The 19998-nt window shown below is 43.0% G+C and overlaps 1 long non-coding RNA gene across 1 annotated transcript in view; it reads right to left on the bottom strand.

Moving 5' to 3' along the window:
* Window positions 1-1240: 1240 nt before the first annotated feature.
* The window catches only part of LOC116549938, a 200493-nt gene continuing 181735 nt past the window's right edge, over window positions 1241-19998 (bottom strand). The window contains exon 6 of the long non-coding RNA XR_004268163.1: window positions 1241-2290. This is a non-coding gene — a long non-coding RNA (uncharacterized LOC116549938). The remainder of the gene's footprint in view (window positions 2291-19998) is intronic.

Raw genomic sequence — 19998 nt, 5'->3', positions numbered from 1 at the left:
CCCAAGCCCTGAGCATGCTGTTGTCATGCTCCCATGGCACTCATCACATGCTGTGATTCTATTTCTGTATCTTTTTCTCCTCTACCAGACTGTGAGCACCCAGCCAGGTAGGCCCTCAGGGTTTGTAGAATGAACAAATGTTTCTACCGCCCCAGCAGACTTATCCTGCTCTCATCTTGAAAGGGGTATCAAACCAAGATTTGGTAGCTTCCAAAGTATTATATCATCCTCACAAGTGAGACAGTCTTCCTTACCTTTAATCACCCAGCAAATTTATGTATTATATACTGTCTGTCATGATACTACCTCTGGTTTTATTTGAACCTACTTACTCCTGCGAAGTCTATCACAGGAGTGTATTCGCATCACTAAACACAACAATCATTTCAAGTACTGAACACCAGGCAGTGTTCGAGGCCCCGGAATATACGTACAAACCAGACTGTTACTACCTAAAGGTCATTAGCAAGAAATCCTCCGGCCTCTGATCACTGTGGAATAAAACCCTCAGTTAACTTTATGTTTTCCTGGAAGGGCATGTGATTTCTGTTGCTTGTGTATCAGCTTTTCACAATTGCCCAAAATCATTTTTCAAGTGTGACTCAAACAGAACGCCGTGATGAGTCTGACGAACACTAAGTCCTGTTTTCTTACCCCTCTATGTCATACTGCTTTTCATATACCCAAGGATCATGACTGTTTTTCCCACAACAGCTTTACTGCATTGACTTAAGTTTAGCTGATGAGTGATAAAGGCTGCATTTTTAAAAAATGATGTTTCTTTTGTACGTAACCATGCTATCTTACATCTATCCCCACCAAATTTCTCCTGCTACTGTAGAATCATTTTTCTGCTTTGTTATAATGGTTATGAATTATATTTCTGGAGCTGAGACGATTCTGAGTCCCACCTAATGTGGTAGCATACGCAATAGAAAAATGAAAAGAGATCTCACAGTTTTATATTGTACGAAAGCCATAGACAAATATATGTATGAAAACTCTTCCCAACTCCTTCATGTTGAGTCTTCAGCTCTCTACCTGAATTCACAACGTACTTTACAGATACACACGGTTCATGTTGAGGGACCCTGGGCTATCTGTCTGCAGGCTCTGGTATTAACCATGCTCTTTATTTATTTAGTATTAGTCATGTATTTTCTCCACCCTTTGTCTTTGGCTCTGCACCCCCACCTAGCAACCACAATGACTTCTTTTTGACCTGGATGCCTCCTCCTTCTTAATAACAGTGTTTCCTGGGAAGCTTAAGAACAGTAGAGTCGTCATGAGGGGTCAGTCCAGGGCAGCGTTCTTAATGGTGGGTACGTGGATATGTGCCTCTGGGTCTGTAAAAGGGCAGGCGAATGTTTGCATACAGGCGTGGGAAAAGGGTTCATGGCTTCCATCAGAATCTGAAAGGGGTCTAGCACCCTGGAGAGGTTAACAACACTAACTCGCGGGCATTCGGACACAGGACAGCACACTGAATAAACAGCACCAGCATGCCTGACTCAGCCTTCTACTAAGCTACCTCCCAAGGGAATGAGAAATGCGATAGTAATTATACACCCAGCATCTTCTGGAAGGCAGCTATGCTCACCACTATACCACCAACACGCCAAACATCTCTTGAATAATTAAGATCATAATTTGAGGGTGTGATGGGGGGAAGTCCGGCATAGATGACATTACACAGAGGCCATAATCTAACACTTTAAACACCAAAGCTATCTTTTCTCAGCTTCTGCTTTCATCCACTTGCAGCGTCCTTTCTTTGTCCTCTTCTGATACTTTTAGCTTATCTGATAACATTGGTTGAAAACCAAAACATCACGAATCACAAGTTTCTCTACATTTTGTTAGTAGCTCAAAGCACATGCCTTTCATTAACTGTTGGTAATTATATTATTTTTTCCAGAATATACTGGTACCTTGTACACTTGTGTTTAAATAGCATTACAAAGACCATTTTAGTGTACATACGTCAAAACCAAAACTGCCTTTATGTCAGTATGCTGCAGAAATCTATGAGTATACATCTTAATTCTTAACTTTCGTTGTTGTCTATGTGTTGTCTTTTAGAATCATTAGCACATCCACAGTATCTTCTATAGGTAAATATGCAATGCATTAGAAACGAACTGGGGGAAATGCTCTTCAAAGCATTGCCCTAGACGAAGCACCATGTAGGCATTTAGAAGCAAGAAACAGTGAAATCAGAAAATGCTGTCATACCTACTCACCACTGAACGGTCGTACGAAGGATCCCCAAGCGCAGGCTGGACTCGTCCTGGAAGCAGAGGATTGGATTCCATCAGGAGAAGAGGCAAGTAGAAACGCCAAATGCCAGCGCTCCCTCCGCCAGCTCATCTTATTTAGCAGACACACAGATTTTGGAATCCTCCAGGACTAACAATAAAAACCACACTAGGTTGTTTTCCTAATTCCTATGAAATGAGTCAGTAGGTCAAACATCTTATCCACTCCGGACAGAGAACAGTTCCTTGAGCTCCACTCCCTGTTTCCAGTAACCCTATTCCCTGTCTGGGCCCCTGGATAACAGTGCTGCCAATAATGCATGGAGACCCCACCGGGCTTTGAGAGAGCCACGTGGAGATCGACAGAAAGTTAGCTGCCTTCACGGGATAGTTTCCCTTATGAATATTTAGGAAGAAAAAAGTCCACTTAAGAGTAACATGAGGATCAAGTTTCTTCATTTAAAGAGTCAGCATAACTTTTTCTCTGTTGAGACCATTTATTTCTTTCATACAGGAGGACCTGAATGATGCTGAAAATAAATACAGAAAATATAGTAGCTGTACCTTTAAAAGCCCCACAAACCACTTCCTTCTGTAAAACACCCTTTCCTCCTCCAAAGGTCTAGTATATTCAGAAGATTCACTGATTATTTGAAGAATTCATATTCTTAAAAACCCTTCACAGCTGTCTGTGAGTCCTGCAGTTCCATGCTCTGTATCATATAAAGCAGAAGTGTTTAAGAGCTTGCTAGCCATCCTTTAAATCCATGACTCAAGACGACCAACACTGGGTTACCAATAACCTTCAGAAACTACCACCTACTCACCGAGTGTAACCGTTCTTGTAGTTAGCGACCTTTGCATAGGAAATCACCAGCTCCTGGCAATGAATCCATACTTCCAAGAACTCACGAATTCCGGCAAATATATGGACATACATCTCTAAATAGAGATACAGAGGTCTGCTGTGACAGTTCAGTAGGAGACTGGAAATACTTTTGCTTTCTGTATCGACAGTACTTTCTTTCCTTTTTAAAGAGAAGGTTTCGTTTTGATCTTGAGAAATTCTGATAAAACCACCAACTGAAAACCTGCCATTGTAAAGGAGGGATTTCACAATGTTCATTCCAAAAAACTGTGGCTATTCATTTCTGGAAGTGATTCACTGCAAAAGAATCGCTGTTTGGGGGTGGAGGGAGCGTTGATTTTTAGAAGCCAGCCCGCCCTCTGGAAAGTGAGCAGGAACCTCCGAGATGGCAGCCACGTGCCTTCTGACCCCCAGCCCTGCTCCCTGAATCACCACCCCTCGAGATGACATGCAGTGACCAATTTCCTCTTAAAACTCCCCTCTGTATACAAAAACCCTATGATCCATGCACCCTGCGTCTAATCCTCTGCGATGGGGCCAGTCTGCAGATCCGTCTGGGCGGGCTGCAGTAGCATTCTCCACCTGCCAACACTCAGTTGCTGGTGAGTAACCAGCATACGGACACTCACTTCCTGTGAGTATTTCTGAAAGAGCTTATGATATTTCCTTTTAAAAAAAAAAGTGGGGAAGAAAGCCACTCAGGGAGGAGAAGCAACTTCAACAAGCACAGCTAAAAGCATGCAACGTGATCGCTGTTGACCAGACACGCCTAATTTTAATTTGGTTTCTCAACCCCTGTGTAATTAAGAGAGCCCAAAGAGAACAGCATCAAGAGGGGAAAAAAAAAAACACAACAAAAAAAGACATTTCACAAATGCTTAGACCTTCGGTGCGCGTGACCAGAAAAGTAATTTTAAGATTCAAGTGAACCAATCTGAGGCTGGTTGGAGCATTAACCCTTCAAGGAAAGAGAAAGAGTTATTTTTGTTTGTCCCCAAATTTCAAATACGGAATTCATCTTCCCGACAAGGCACTAAGATGCCGAAAATCAGCCTCTGAATGCCATCCCCTGAGCTTATGAGATGAAAAAACTTCTTCAGATTTGTCCATGACGGGGACAGAAAAATACCTATTTATGAGACCCAGCCACATTAACAGAGCAGCCGACACCGTGTTCACACTCGGCATTCTTTGAAAACCGACCACTAAGGCTAAAATGTGACAGTTTGTATTTCTCTCGGCTATAGCCAAACCTGTTAATTTATGTCAGAAAGAGCAGCATTTCTTGACAACTGGGCAAAGTGAGTAAGAAAAATTGCTTTTATCCCACCTTACAGAGTATCAATGGTGACAAAGCTCACTTTCTGAAATCAGTAGACGTTTTGCGGAAAGAACAGATTTTTCAGAGCCTGTCCTTCAGCTTCAGGCTGTGACTGTGCTTCCAATTTGAGGCCTCCATGTGCCTGCATGGTGGGGAGGGGGGCTTTTGAAGGGGGAAGGAGGAAAATACAAGCTTCTACTTAATGGGCACTGAAGGATAAAACAAATCACCCAAATCCAGACCTGTATTTATCACACAATACACAGAAGCCCTTAACCTGTAACATGGCAGCACTTTGCCACTTAGATCCCAACTCTTTTATTTCACATTTTTGGACACTTGAGATAAATATTAAATATATATATATATATATATAAACATAATCTGCAATTTATACTCTGGAAGGGAATTTTCACTAATGTGATTTTTTTTTTTTTTTTTCTGAGACACTCCTATTGCCCAGGCTGGAGTGCAATGGTGCAATCCTGGCTCATGGAAGCCTTGACTTCCTGGGATGTGATACGCTTTTATAATCTTTACCAAACTGATATTTTAACAAGAAAAATATGGAAATCATTTGCCTGATATATTTCATTTATTTATTTTAGAGATAGGGTCTCACTTCATTTCATCTCAGCCTCCAGGGTAGCTTAAACTACAAGTCAGCACCACCATGCCCAGCTAAATTTTTTTTTTTTTTTTTTTTGTAGAGACAGCACCTTGCTGCGTTGCCCAGGGTGGTCTCTAACTCCTGGCCTCTAGCGATTCTCCCACTTTGATCTAAAGCGCTGGGGTTATAGGCATGAGCCACCATGCCCAGCCCAAATTGGGGGTGAGTAAAAAAAAAAAAAGCACCTATAATTGGAAGTAAATTTTTATTTTACAGCAACTACACTACATAATAATCATCTCCTTAGTCCCTGCCCACGAGACCTTATGAGCCTCCTCATTAGAAAAAAAGGAGTATTCTTTGATAGGGTCAAAGAAACAGAAACCCTTTACATGGAGAGAATTTTAAGTATCTACAATTTTTAAAAATCCCATTGATACTGATCTCAGCAAAAGAATAAGCTTTGATTACAGGCCTGACCACTACTCAATGATTAGAGTATCGTCTCTTCTCTCTTACTTAGAAGGGAGCTTCCCTCTCCCACTATGCCAGGTATACACATAAGTTCACAGCTCTCAGTGTTTCTGTGCAATTTGTTCCTATTTCAGAGGGCATTTCAGAAAAGTTCCCCTTAAGTCCTGGGCAGCCAATGCAGAAGTTTTAAAAAGAGGAAAAGCAGAGCTAAACAACAAAAAGATCATGAAATAGCAGCCGGGGCTGGGGGGGCAGAGAGAGCATGAATCTAACAGATGCAGCAGTTGCAAAAAAGCTGCTATCCTTTAGGTCGCCAAATTAACAGGAGTTTCTAAAGGGAGCTGTTGCTAAGGCTGGATATTGAGAATGTGATTAAACCATGGAGGCTGGCCAGCTCCTCGCTAGGCTGTGGACACCATTCAAGTGTTATAGAGTCCACCCTCTCCAAACAAAGGAAAACCCGTGACAAATGTCCTTCATGTTTAACATTTACTCAGTTATCTTTTAAACAATGAAACGGAGTGCACTCTTTCATGGCACTTTGATAGGCAGGGGAGAGAGTGGTCCCGCCACAGAAGGGCACCAGCCACTGGGAAGTCCTAAGGTGGTGTTCAAGTTCCGGTTCATCTTTTTGCTGATTTGCTGTGGTGCATATCACCCAACCTCTCTAAGCCAGTTTAATCATCAGTAAGAACAGAACACTGACATGCAGGGCCAGCTCCGAAGCTGCCAAGAGCTGCCCATTGTCCATTCGCTTAATCTTCACAGCAGCCCTGGAGGTAAGTTCTATTTTTATCCTCTTCCTACAGATAAGGAAACTGAGGCCCTGGGAGCTTAAGGATGCACCCAGGTTACACAATCAGTAGGTGGTGGAGCCAGGATTCAGAGCCAGGAAGCTTGACCTTGACTCCATACTGCAGAGCCTGCCCTCAGCATGTCTGCCAGTAACACCCAGGTTGGCTGCGCAGCAAGGAAAACAGCACGTAGGAAGCTACCTTAAAACCTACAAAGACTATAAAAACACAAGTCAGATTTTTAATCATGTCACATGCAGATATATTCTCTGTAAAAATTTAATGAAGATTCAGGGCAGCTCAGCAGTGGTAACTCTGTTGATCCTCTGAAAACAGTTTCATGTAACTTGCAAGTTACTTATTTGCACACAATGTGTGGTTCTGAGTTTTAGAGGTAGAAGGGATTCAGAGATCCTGTTTTCAGTCGGGGTGGTTCAGTGGGGTTCCGAGACACAGAGCTGAAGCCTGAATCTTCATCCTTTAACTCCCAGCCCAATGATGCACCACTGTGTCACAGCCACAGGTGGTTATGAATGCATCTGCATGAAGCTCTACATTTTACTGTCAGGCATCCATCCATTTGTTCACATAATTCATGTGTGTGTAATATTAACCTTCAGAAATCAATGTCACTTACAGTATTTTTCTCATTACAACATCTTCAAGCTTTAAGATGAAAAGGATGAAGAAAGAAGTATTTTCTAAATATTTCCTTCCTGTGATTTGCTTTTTTATTCAAGGAAAAACAAAGCCTCTATTAAAGTTCTGCTTATGATGAATGTAACTGAGGTTCTATCCGATTCTTTGCTTTAATCTATAAACTTGTTCACAAGAACAGCCTCTTTGATGTCCACAGGCTGCTCCTCCCAAGTGCCTGCAGATCATGGCTGCGGGAGTCACTGGAAGGAGCCTGCCTCAGAGGCAGTTTGGAGGCTTCCGGCTTTAATATGAAAAATGATTTGGTCATTTAAGACAGAGTCTCACTCTGTTGCCCAGGCTGGAGTGCAGTGGCATGATCATAGCTCACTCCAGCCTCAAACTCATGGGCTCAAGTGATCCTCCTGCCCCAGCTTCCTGAGTAGTTGGGACTACAGCTATGTGCCACCATATCTGGCTACAATTTTTTGGTATTTTTTTTTGTAGAGAAGGGGTCTTGCTATGTTGCCCAGGCTGGTCTTGAACTCCTGGATTCAAGCAATCCTTTCACTTCAGCCTCCCACAGCACTGGTCCACAGGTTCACGGGTGTGAACTACCAGGCCTAGCCTATTTACTCTTGAAGGAAAAAGTAAGTTTTTATTCGTTTTCAAGCCTTTCATGCTGTTTACTCTACACTAAAGTTTGGCCTTATTTTTTTTTTTTTTGAATTAATAAATGTTTATTGTTTTAAGCTGCTGAGTATTTGGGGGATAATTTGTCATGCAGTAATGAATAACTAACATGTAGACTATGAGATTTCTCTGCAGTCAATCTGTATGTAGCCAGTCAATAGCTCTAAGCAACTATCCACACATTTTGCAAAACTGATAGTCCTGACCCTGAGCCCTGTGGGCATCAGTCTATTATAGCAGCTAGTATGACATGGTAATGATGAATTTCAGACAAGTAATCAAAAGTCCTGAGTTCAAGTCCAAGACTGACCTGTGACAAACTGTACTCTCTGGGCCTTATTATTTTTGCTTAAAATCTTTTAATGGTTTTATGTCGTGTTGGGTCACATCAAAACACTTAGTGCCTCTTTCTAAAACAAAGACATTTGTTGACCAAAAAAAAGTTAAGAAAAGAAAAAAGGAGACCAGCCAGGTATTTAGTTCTATTTAAGAGAGCAAAGGTGATTGTATGCAAGATTCTGGAAAACTTATGTACGTTAAATTTATGAGCCAACACTTTTCCCCCAAAGATTTATTTGGTGTGAAATGTTACTTCCTGTGCTGTAATCATAAAATCAAATGTTATTTACTCCTGTCATAACCATTCACGTACTTCCTGCCATAAAAACTGAAACCTGGCTGGAATATTAAACATGCAAAAAACTTTAAGTTCAGGAAGTGACTGTATGTATTATATACATTAAGTTCATATTCCAATCTAAGAAAGAGCTAAAACACGCCTACTTAGGAAAACGAGTATTATGTTTTATCATCTGGAATGACTAATCCCACTATAGCCCATGCAACGAACTTTAGGGGTTAAAATAACTTTCTCTTTTTTTCCCCTCCCCTCCCCCTCCCTCAGGACTTTCTCTTTTGCACCGAGCTCAGTCCATAGTTTTGTGGGGATTGTCAGTCTACCGTGTGTAGTAGGCTGAAATATACTTGCACACAGCCCAGAGTTAAAATCGTAAAGATCCAAAGACTTACTTAGGGTAGATGCGCACACTTTAAATGCGCGTGCACATTTTTCTTTTGATGCTTGCCTACTTCTAAAAGAAGACAAGCTTCTAAATGCTTAAGCTTCTGCGTGTCGGGTGGGAAAATCAGAGCCAGTGTACACATCCAATGATAGAAGAAAGCGTGCGTGAACAGATTTGTTTACAAAACAGGGCCCAGCAAAGTCTGTCTCTCAGTGCCTCGGCAGGATCTATTCAACAAAACAAACACACAAACACGGATCTAGGGAACTCGCTCTTCCTTCTGATGAAGGTGTAACAGCCTGTGATTTTAACTGGGCAGTAGGTTACGACATAATCACGTGACCCAGGCTTGAATTGGAGATATGCCAACAAATCCAGTTTAACGCAAGTGCACATGTGCGCACGCGCGCACACACACAAGCACACGCACACACAGTTATATGTAGTACAATGGCTTCAGCTCTCCTTCTGTGGCATTAATCTCAAATTTGTATCTTCAGCAGTCGCTGCCCCTCCTGCCTATATCCTTAATGTGTTTCTATCTGGATAGGGCAGTTCCTTTAAATTCATCAAGAAGGAAAAAAAACAACATCATTCTACTGATTTTAGTTTACTGTACAGCTGTTCTACCAGGCTTGCAAGTTTGGCCTCTGGACTCCCTTCTTCACTGAGCCGAGCTGAGCCATTCTGCCACCGAGTCTAGTCAATACTTCCTTTCAGTGTCTGCTGTCTTCATCCTCTCCCTTCCACTCCCATTTCCAGTCACCAGGGTGCGCCGTTTTCTCTGTTCTTGGACAGGGAAGACAGCCTTTATAATTGGTTCCCTTGCCAGTGAGCAACTGGGTAGTGAAGAAACACTGTAGGCAGTAGGAAGGTTGGGTTCTAGGCTGGGCTGTGCCAGAGCCAAACCATGTAATGCCAAGAAAGTACATAACATCCTTGGGCCTTAGTGTTCTCGCCTATACCATGAAGAAAATGGCTATCAAATGTTATTAGCTGATGTACAGCATATACAGTCACCAATTATGGTCTTCTAAAATGAGGTGAAATTCATGTTGCTATATTCCTCAAAAACTTTCTGTGACTTTGCAATGTCTAGAGGGTAAAACTTAAGCTCTCTAGCTTCTGGGCTTACGTAAAGAATTAAATAAGTGTAAAAGTCTCATATAAAATGCAAAGTACCACACAAAAACGATGGCCCTAATGAGGACTATTTATCAAGGTCATGCGCAGGGTATTACTTGGGGGTTTTATATACATGGTTTCTAATCCTCATGGATTAGATGCAAGGTTGGTTTTATTACTCTACACAAAAGATCAAGAATCTTAGGTTCTGTGAATAGCGCACCCAAAGTTACAGAACTCAGCGAAGTGTCAGGGGTGGCTTCCAAATCTACATGTGATAAAGCCCACTAAAACACACTGAGTACTTTAAATATAACACAGTACCTGGCACGGAGTGGGGATTCATTACTTGAGTAATCATTATTTGAATCCCTGTAGTTACCAAGTTGCATAAGGAAACAACGTTTCCTTATGAAAATATGAAAATATTGACAAATACAATGATCACTTATTGCTAGTTCTCATTAACATCAGCATCTATTCTTGCTTGCTTTCTGGCTGAATAATGTCATAGAATAAAATGAAAATCCGATGTAGTTAACTTGTTAGGTGAAATTGCAGATTTTCACACAGTTGATAAAAATGATACTGGAGGGAGATCTGCATGAGTCACATACAGTCACTTACAAATAAGGATGAAAGACAGTTTCAACAGTTAACAATTGAAGAAGAGAAAGTCAACAGAAGTGATTATGTGAGAGGTAGACTCTTCAACAGAATGGTTTGTATATTGAAAGATTAAGAGAGTCCTTTGGGGAAATTTGAATGCTTGTACAAAAATCATCCTCTTCATATGATTCTGCTTTAGATATCAACATTCAATCTTTCTTCTAAGAAATAACATGCTGTGCATCATATCCCAAATTTCTATTATATAAAACTAAAATTCAACTCCTGTTTTATTTTTTTCAAGACTTAATCCAAATAAGATTTTTTTTAAAGTGACTTTAAAAATATTTGATTCAGTTTTAAGTAAATCCTCTAAAAATTGTAGTAGTAGTCTGTTATCAGTTATCTTCAGATAACAGATACCTCCTGAAATAGTGGCAATAGGAAATAAAAAGAAGAAAATGATTAACTGATATGCAACTAGTAGTCAACGAAGAATGAACTAATTCTTCGGCCCACGATGGAAAGTAATGTCCTAGTTTTTCTCTCATTTCAAGATCTCAGGCTCACCCAGACCAAAGCAACCAGCAAGAAGCCATGCTCATCATCCCCACCCCATTCCCACCACTGTATCTATGCCAGTGTGGATATGGCATTTGTATGGCATTAGGCCGAACCCTGGGCAGGTCTGAATGCCGAGGCAAAATTAGACTGCAGCCCTGTAAACCCTGGGTCTGAATCCTAACTTTACATAATTCACTCCATCTGAAGATCTCCACTTTTTTCAGAAGACTAGAGTCAGGGATCTGGAAGAATTCTGTCGTATAATAACCCGCTCTTAAAAGGCACCCCTGTATCACGATCCTTTCTATGATGTGTATACATACTGGTGCATGTATCAAATGGTTTTGGTTCCTGCAAATATTCTTCCATCAAAGATTCAGAGAAGGGCTATTTTGAGAAAGATTTATTGGGATTTGTAACATAAAACCTCAAATGCGTGTTGAGTTAACCGAGACAACTCTGGAACACAAAGTGTGGTGGCTGGAACCTTGCTTTTTCTAGTGACTATAATCTAATCCAAGAATCTAATAAAATAAAGTTGTCTCTCATGCCAGAAAGAAACCCCAGAAGGTATGTCCTCAGAAAATTTGGTCTGAAGTTGGTCAATTCTAATGCAGTCACTCTAAGTGATCAGAACTTCATTAGTGAGCTTTTGGCCTTGCAGGACTGATGTTTGCTACAGAGATCTTGGCTTGCTCCTTAAGAGAATTCTGCGGCACTGTGAAATAGCTCCTTTCTCTGAAAAGCAGGTGTTACTCTTCATTAAGAAAACCCTGGAGTTGTGATCCACGCTTTATACTTGTGAGTCTTTCTCATGTGTGTGCAAAACACATTCAATAAGGCATGGTGCAAGAGTAATACATTCACATATACAAGAGCCTTTCTGGAATTCAGAAATCTGAAATTGGGGAATGGGGTCAGCAGTGAGACGGGAAGGAAGAGGTGGCACCTCAGCAGTTTTGAACTTTGTGATCCCAAATCCCTTTTTAAAAAAGGATTTTGTAGCACTGACCCCAAAGGCGGCACAAAGACACTGGTGAAGTGTGTATTAATCTAGGCCATTGAGGATGTTATTTTCTCCTTTTTAAGACTCTGGCCAGAAGCTGAATATGCCAGCAGCGAATGCAGGCAGTGCTGCTGTTCCCTTCACAGTCCTCGGAGGCAGTGAAGCCTGTGCTTGAGACGCGCAGGGCGGAATGCTTGTTTTGGAGAGCATTCAGTGGATAGCTTTTGGTTTCCTCCATTTAACCAGGTCACCCAGGCATGGAATGCACAGCTTTGCCAGACAGAAAGCGCTTTGGATGCCTGGGAAACAACAGCTTGTCCGGGCTACTGATGCGGAGAGAGGCCACGGTTTCCTTTTTCTCTGCTCTGAATGGCAGCCTTGACGTCACAACAGCTAGGAACCACTGGAGGGACAAATAACAAGGCACAAGCCAGAAGCTCCCTGCTCTGTTGCAGGGGCAGAGCTATTTTCATCCAGTTTCGATGTTTTCTGTGGCTGCTGCGAGACGGCGGGAGCACAGACGAATGACTGGAGCTTTGGGCATAAAGGAGGTCTCTCTAGGCTGATCAAACAGCCTCTGCCCAGTGCTGATTGCCTTCATGGAACCTGGATAAACTCTAGTTCCTGAATTAAACTTGTTTCTGACAAACTAGACTTCCCAGGGAATGGGTATAGTGATTTTGCTGATGGTTCAGACATCGGCACTTTCCCTGAAGGGCTCAACTTCCCGTGTTTAAAAGCAGACCTTTTCTAACAGGCGCTGGGGTAAGCATCCCGGAAAATATAAGCAGCTCATGAAAGCAGGCAGTCTTTGCAAGAGACCTGACTGATTTTCTAGGATAAAAACATCCTTTTAGGGATTTTATAATTTAAGTTTGAGCAATTAAACATGTGCATTAGTACCCAACTGCAGGTGTTTGAACAAATGAGTGAAAAACGCTCAGAGGCTGGCAGGCTTCACTCACCATTATCTACAATGAATTGTCTGTGTAAGTCATCAGAGCAGTTTAAAAAGCATGATCTTTCATGTTTCAACCTCACATCAAAATTATAAATTATATTTAGCTATGTGAGTGTCAGATCATTTGTTTCCTTGATCAATGCGATGTTGGGCAATTTGCAGACAGGATCTGAAAGTATCATCCACGACTTTCATGGAACAGAAAAGAGCTTTCTGTTGCCACAGATTTGCCCTAAGTTCAGTCCTCTGCCTTTGGAGCACTGACAGCTGTCACCAAACCCAAAACCCAGTCCGAACCCACACTGCTCAAGGTACTTTGGGAAAGCTAATTCTGGAAAACCAAAGGCTGGAGGGGTAGTCTTTGAGGGGTGTGTGTGTGTATCCCCATGTGTTGGCAGTGTGTGGATCAAGCACAACATATAGAGGGGCAATGGAAGCACCTGTTCCCATGACTCCTGTGCTCCTATCTGGAAAAGTTCAGCAGAAGAAACAACGGTTCTGGGACCTTCAGTCCCTTTTATCCGCTCTTTCTTTGCTGAATTGAATAAGCAGTTCCTGAAGCACTCTTTCCCTGCGGTCATGTGTCCATCTTGTTTCATGAGAATAATCTACTATGAAGATTTACAAACACAAAAGAGGGCGAACATCTGATCTAAAATGTCTCTTACTACGCCTACACCAGAACTACCCTCTGCCTCCAGGCTGTCCTGACAACCCATGCCCTCAACAGGGAAATGAGGTCTGTTCTGGAATCTGGTCTTTGGACTCAAATGATTTTACCTGGGTAGATAACAAAGTTTTGTGCCTTGTTCCTGCTGTTAAAAAAAATAATAATCCACATATGTTCAGTGATTAAACACTGGAGAAGATAAAGCAAAAATAATGTTGTAAGTACATCTTTTTTTTTCAAGTGGCGGTTATGCTCAAGAAGTAAAATTTACTGTAGCCCTACCCCGGTTTTTATCTTAAAAGAGCTTTCTGTAGTGTAAGAACTATAATTAAGTTTCCTCTGAACTGTTTTATTAAACTTAAGTTTTCAAGAAGAGAATGATAAAATTTCTCAAACTATGATGTTTCCAAAGGGAGGACAATTTATTTTTACTGTTCTAGCACAAGGAAAGAGAGAATGAGAGGGAAAGTGTCTTTCAACCTGTACCCTGATTAGAATTTTTTAATGTTCAAATTCCTGGTTATAAACTGCAGTAAACAATCAGTCATTCATTAACAAGCAACTATTGAAAAGGCGATATTTAAAAGAGAAAAAATAAAACATGTGATTAAAACTCCACACACGTCTTCACTTCAAGGCAAACGCAGTGGCCATCTGGGTATTTAGAAGGTGCCAAATATCATTGGGATCTAGATTTAATTCATGTTATAAAGAAAGCACTGTATTTAATTTGTTCACAAAAGACCTAGAACCTCATAGAAATGATGGTGACGTGAACTTTTAACATAGAATGAGACCTTTATTTTAAAATTATTTAAATATGTGATAAATCACAAACATGAACAAACTTTCAATGCTCCAGTATTCTACTCTGAATGAGAAAAGTTGTAAAGATCATTTTCAGCTTTCACACATTTTTGCTTTAATTTTCTCCTCTATTTGTAAATGTTTAAAAATTTATCAGTTTAAAAGTCCTGGCTGCTCTAAGAAAGAAGGGCCTAAGAAGAAACAAGACCTTTTCCCAGGGTATCCAAAGAGAGATCCGGAGAACTTAAATGCTGGACATGTTACCTGGACTAAAGGCATTTGTTGCTTGCTTTATGGTGAGGACCGGGGAGGCCTGACTTCCACAGTCCTCTTTCCAAGTGGGAGAAAACAGGACATGCACTGTGCCAAGCAGCTTCCGGCACCCATGCAGCACCCTTCCAGCACCCATGCAGAAGTACCCATGCTCTGAAGTTAAGCCTGAACTCACCACCTTGCCACCGAGGGCTCCCCAGCAGGGCAGGGATGGGAACTTTCCTGCTGTCACATGCTCCCTGGCTCCTGAGTCCTGCACAAACAGCAGACTACAATCCCTGTTTTCAGTCTGAGGACACTCATGGGACCTTTCCAAGAATTTCCTTCAGGAACAGACGCGACTGTGAATACCACATAAACGAGCTCTCTCTTTTCCAGTTCCTTTTGAAAATGGTACAGAACCAGCATATCTGGCTCTAAGTTAACTTGTTAAAAAAAAAAATACATTTTTAAAAAAGTTTCAGTTTATCACACTCAACCACAGTTATCTTCCAATCCTACAATGTACACATGAAAAATTAGTTTTCAAAAAATTAGTTTTCAAAGACTGTCACTTGTGCTTGTTAGAAAAACTTCTATCTATCCATCCTTTCTATGAAAACGCTAGCCTCCAAGAGTGACTCTATACTAGATAGCTTCACAAAACTAAACTCTTTATGCTTACACAGCTACCTCTAATAGGTAACAACAGAGCTGCCGTGAACATTCAGAATCCTGGTTTCTGAATAGCCACACAGGGTTAACACAGGCCAGGCTTTATTTAGACTCAGTGTCTGTCCCTTCAGTCACAGCACATCATACCCCACAGCTGCCTTTGTGTTCTTATTTGCTCTCAGATTCCTCTGCTAGTGTGTAAGTGCCATGAAGACACGATTCATGTCTATGCACTGCTTGTGTAAAAACTGCTAATGCCGGGGCCGCCCATGGTGGCTCATGCCTGTAATCCCAACACTTTGGGAGGTGGAGGTGGGTGGATCACTTGAGGTCAGGAGTTCGAGACCAGCCTGGCCAACATGGGGAAACCCCGTCTAGACTAAAAATACAGAAATTAGCTGGGTGTGGTGGCAGGCGCCTGTAATCCCAGCTACTAGGGAGGCTGAGGCAGGAGAATCACTTGAACCCAGGAGGTGGAGGTTGCAGTGAGCCAAGATTATGCCACTGCACTCCAGCCTGGGCAAAATAAACAAAAAAACCGCTAATGCAGGAAAGAGGGAGAGGGAGAAGAAAGTGAGAGGGAAGGTGACAGAAAGAAAAGAAAAGGGAAGGGAGGAGGGAAAGGAAAGAAAGGCGGAAACAGCCTCTACACCGGTTTTAGTAAACAGGAGTGCCTTTGCAGTTTCGTCAGATTTTTCATTCACACAGTTAAAGGTTCCTTGTAGCTATGATCTCATAGAATTCCATAATAACCCTGAATGACCTTTTAACATTAAAGAAAAATGTTTACTTATGGCAGAGATTAGGAATGACCAGTTTGTGATCTTCCATGTTTCGTCTGTACATCACCCATGACAGTGGCTAGTTCTGCGATGGGCCTCTCAAGCGATCTGTGTGTAGACACAGATCTGTGTTTCTCTAAGTCGATGGTTTAAGAATTGTGAAAGGCCAGGTGCAGTGGCTCATGTCTGTAAGCCTAGCACTTTGGGAGGCCAAGGTGGATGGATCGCTTGAGGCCATGAGGTCAAGACCAACCTGGCCAACATGGCGAAACCATGTCTCCACAAAAAATCCAAAAATTAGCCAGGCGTGGTGACCCACGCCTGTGATCCCAGCTGCTCAGGAGGCTAAGGCATGAGAATCACTTGAACCCAAGAGGTGGAGGTTGCAGTGACCCAAGACTGCACCACTGCACTCCAGCCTGGGCGACAGAGCAAGACCCTGTCTCAAAAAAATAAAGAAAGAAAGAAAAAAAAAGAATTGCGATAAATGCTCAGCATTTCCTTCATTTTTATTGACTCAACATGTCTTATAACCACAAAGCCCAGATTTGAACTTTGGATATACTCATGTAAAGGAGAATCAGTTCTCAGCCAGCTCTTCTCATTTTTACCACCCACACAAACATGTAGCTTCTGGTAAAACAATACTTCTCATTTTACAAGTTCATTAATCAATGATGAGCAGGCTCAGTGGGGGCACAGGACAACCTGAGCCTGACAGTGAGGAAGGCAGGTTGTGTCACTGAGGGAGGGTTCTCATGAAACGCTGGATCTCCCAGCTAGCAGGAGGGACTTACAGGGGCTGCCCAGAGAGCATGAGAGGCCTCTCCAATCATGCCACGAACCTCACAATGTCAGGACGAGGGCACCAGTGCTGATGAGACCTTGGAGTTCATCAGAGTGTTCCCATCACCTACCTAGGTCTCCTCACTTCTAACCGCCTGCTCTTTCTCCAGCAAAACCAAGTGCACTTTACATTCCCTGTCATTATTAATTCTCCAAACAAGCAACCCCTCCACACAGGAACAAGGAACCTGAGATGAAGTGAGCTGAACCCACTTGCCCAAGCTCGCACAGTGCAGGGCCATCAGCACTGGGAGGCAGCCCCTGGTTCTGTAGGCCTCATGCACCGCCTGGCTGGCTGTCGAGAAAGTCCCAGCCACCGACACAGGCTGCAGGAAAGGGCACCAAAGTCACCTGCAGCAGTGCAGAGAAAGTGTGAACAAAGACCTTTCTCTCTCTTTTTTTTTAAGACAGAGTCTCACTCTGTGGTCCAGGCTGGAGTGCAGTGGCACAATCTCAGCTCACTGGAATCTCCACCTCCCAGGTTTAAGCGATTCTCCTGCCTCAGCCTCTGGAGCAGCTGGGATTACAGGCGCACGCCACCACATCTGGCTAATTTTTGTATTTTTAGTAGAGATGGGGTTTCGCCATGTTGGCCAGGCTAGTCTCGAATTCCTAACCTCAGGTGATTCACCCGCCTCGGCTTCCCAAAGTGCTGGGATTTCAGGCATGAGCCACCATGCCCAACTCAAAGAACCTTTCTAAGGGAAAGAAAAGTCCCAGCAGAGCATTCTACTTTTGAAGCATCTCACCCAAGAACACTTGCTGACAGAAAATGTAACCTGCTGAGTGTAGCACCCATTTGGGCCATTCTTCTTGCCACAACTGTGTACAGCTCTTCTGTCAAGGCAGAGACAGACATAAACTCCCACCATCTGTGGCTGCCCTGGGAACTATGAGAACTCATAGAAATAATAGGTGCCCTTGTGACTCTTCATATTGTGCACCTCCTGTGACAACCCTCCCTCCCTTCTGACAGTGCACCCAGTTCCCATCTGAACACACGGAGTCCAGCCTTGGAGATGTGGCTTTCATCTTGCTGAAATCTTCCAGTTACATTTCCCATCAATTTCTCAAAGAGTATTATTAGCTGAGGGACTAAAATCTGGCTGGCATTCTTCTGATGACAAAGGTACCATCCCTCCCTATACTCTCCATCCTCAAGCTGTTTCTAATTCAGATTTTCTTCTCCTTTCTCCTGAATACCTACATCTTCTTCCTGACTGACGTGGCTCTAGGAAACACAGCACATTCACAAACATCTGAAGCCAACTGCAAGGCACCTGCCACTCAGCAAGAAAAGCAGAGAGGTGCTAATTCAGATGGCTGGGCTAATTCGCCTGGGTCCTGACCTGTATCACCATGGTGTCACAGAAATGGAACCTTCTCCATCACACCTCCTGATGGCAGTGAGCTGCGACCGCTGACTCCAGGACATCATGCATTCTGGTTTCCTTTGCGAGAGCATTTCCAGGCCCGGCTGAAGCCCAGTGGTGAGAGCAGAGGGCTCAGCCCCTTTAGGATGTTCAGTGGGAGACAGAATCAAGGGTCAGTGATCCATGACCCAGTCCTTGTACCCATGTCAGTCTGTCAATGGCCCTCAGAGCAGATTGTGTTCTCCCTGGCGGGAGCCTGACTTCTTTACTTTAAAAAGAATTTGTAAGTATTTATTGCAATAAAATTAAGCACTTTCAAATTTCTGCTAGATCCCCTGGAGGTATATAGTTTATCAATACAAAACAAACATGGGCAGGGCATGGCAGCTCAGGCCTGTAACCCCAGCACTTTGGGAGGCTGAGGATAGGGACGCGGATTACGTGAGGTCGGAAGTTCAAGACCAGCCTGACAAACATGGAGAAACCCCATCTCCACTAAAAATACAAAATTAGCTGGGCACAGTGGTTCATGCCTGTCATCCCAGCTACTCAGGAGGCTGAGGCAGGTGAATCACTTGAACCCAGGAGGTGGAGGCTGCAGTGCACCAAGATCATGCCATTGCATTCCAGCCTCAGCAATAAGAGCAAAGCTCTGTCTCAAACCAACAAACAAAAAACAAATGACATCTGAAAGGCAGGAGACTTGGTTTCTATTCTCTGACCCACTACTGATTTAATGGGTGGCTTCAGGCAAATAACTGAAATCAAGAAGACACCATTTTCTTTTATTTTTTATTTAATTTTTTTTTTTTTTTGAGATGGAGTCTTGCTCTGTCACCAGGTGGGAGCTGTGGCGCAATCTCGGCTCACTGCAGCCTCCGCCTCCTAGGTTCAAGCGATTCTTCCGCCTCAGCCTCCCGAGTAGCTAGGACCACAGGAGCGTGCCACTGTGCCCGGCTAATTTTTTTGTATTTTTAGTAGAGACAGGGTTTCAACATGTTGGTCAGGATGGTCTCAATCTCTTGACCTTGTGATCCGCCCCCCTCAGCCTCCCAAAGTGCTGGGATTACAGGCGTGAGCCACTGCGCCGGCTGATACCATTTTCGATAAACACAGAGTGGGTACTTGGGAGGTGGGCAGTGCCCTGTGAGGTCTGGGGCTGGGTTCAGTGGTGAAACTAGGTTAGCACACACAGCCCTTTGCTGGGGGCCCACTGCCTGGGGTGGGATTTTTGTAGCTGGCTTCAAGGTGGACATGCTGAAATGTGACCCTAAAATGTTTGAACTCTTGAAGCTGAAGGAATGGGAAGTAGCCTGTTATTTAAAGAAGGACATATGGCCAGGTGTGGTGGCTCACACCTGTAATCTTAGCACTTTGGGAGGCCAAGGTGGGAGGATCACTTGAGTCCAGGAGTTTGAGATCAGCCTGGGTAACACAGGGAGACCCCACCTCTACAAAAAAATTTTTAAACTAGCCAGGCATGGTGGAATGTGCCCGTCGTCCCAGGTACTCAGGAAGTTGAGGCTGGAGATCACTTGAGCCCAGGAGGTCAAAACAGTCAAGTCTACAATGAGGTATTGTCATGCCACTGCACTCCAGCCTGGGTGACAGAGTGAGACCCTATCTCAAACAAAACAAAACAAAACAAAAAC

The sequence above is a fragment of the Sapajus apella genome, unplaced genomic scaffold (genome assembly GCF_009761245.1).
Source record: "Sapajus apella isolate SASKATOON/1434 unplaced genomic scaffold, GSC_monkey_1.0 scaffold7, whole genome shotgun sequence".
In the NCBI taxonomy this organism is placed as follows: domain Eukaryota; kingdom Metazoa; phylum Chordata; class Mammalia; order Primates; family Cebidae; genus Sapajus; species Sapajus apella.
The sequence above is the reverse complement of the archived record's forward strand: the minus strand, read 5'-3'. Positions and strand labels throughout refer to the sequence as shown.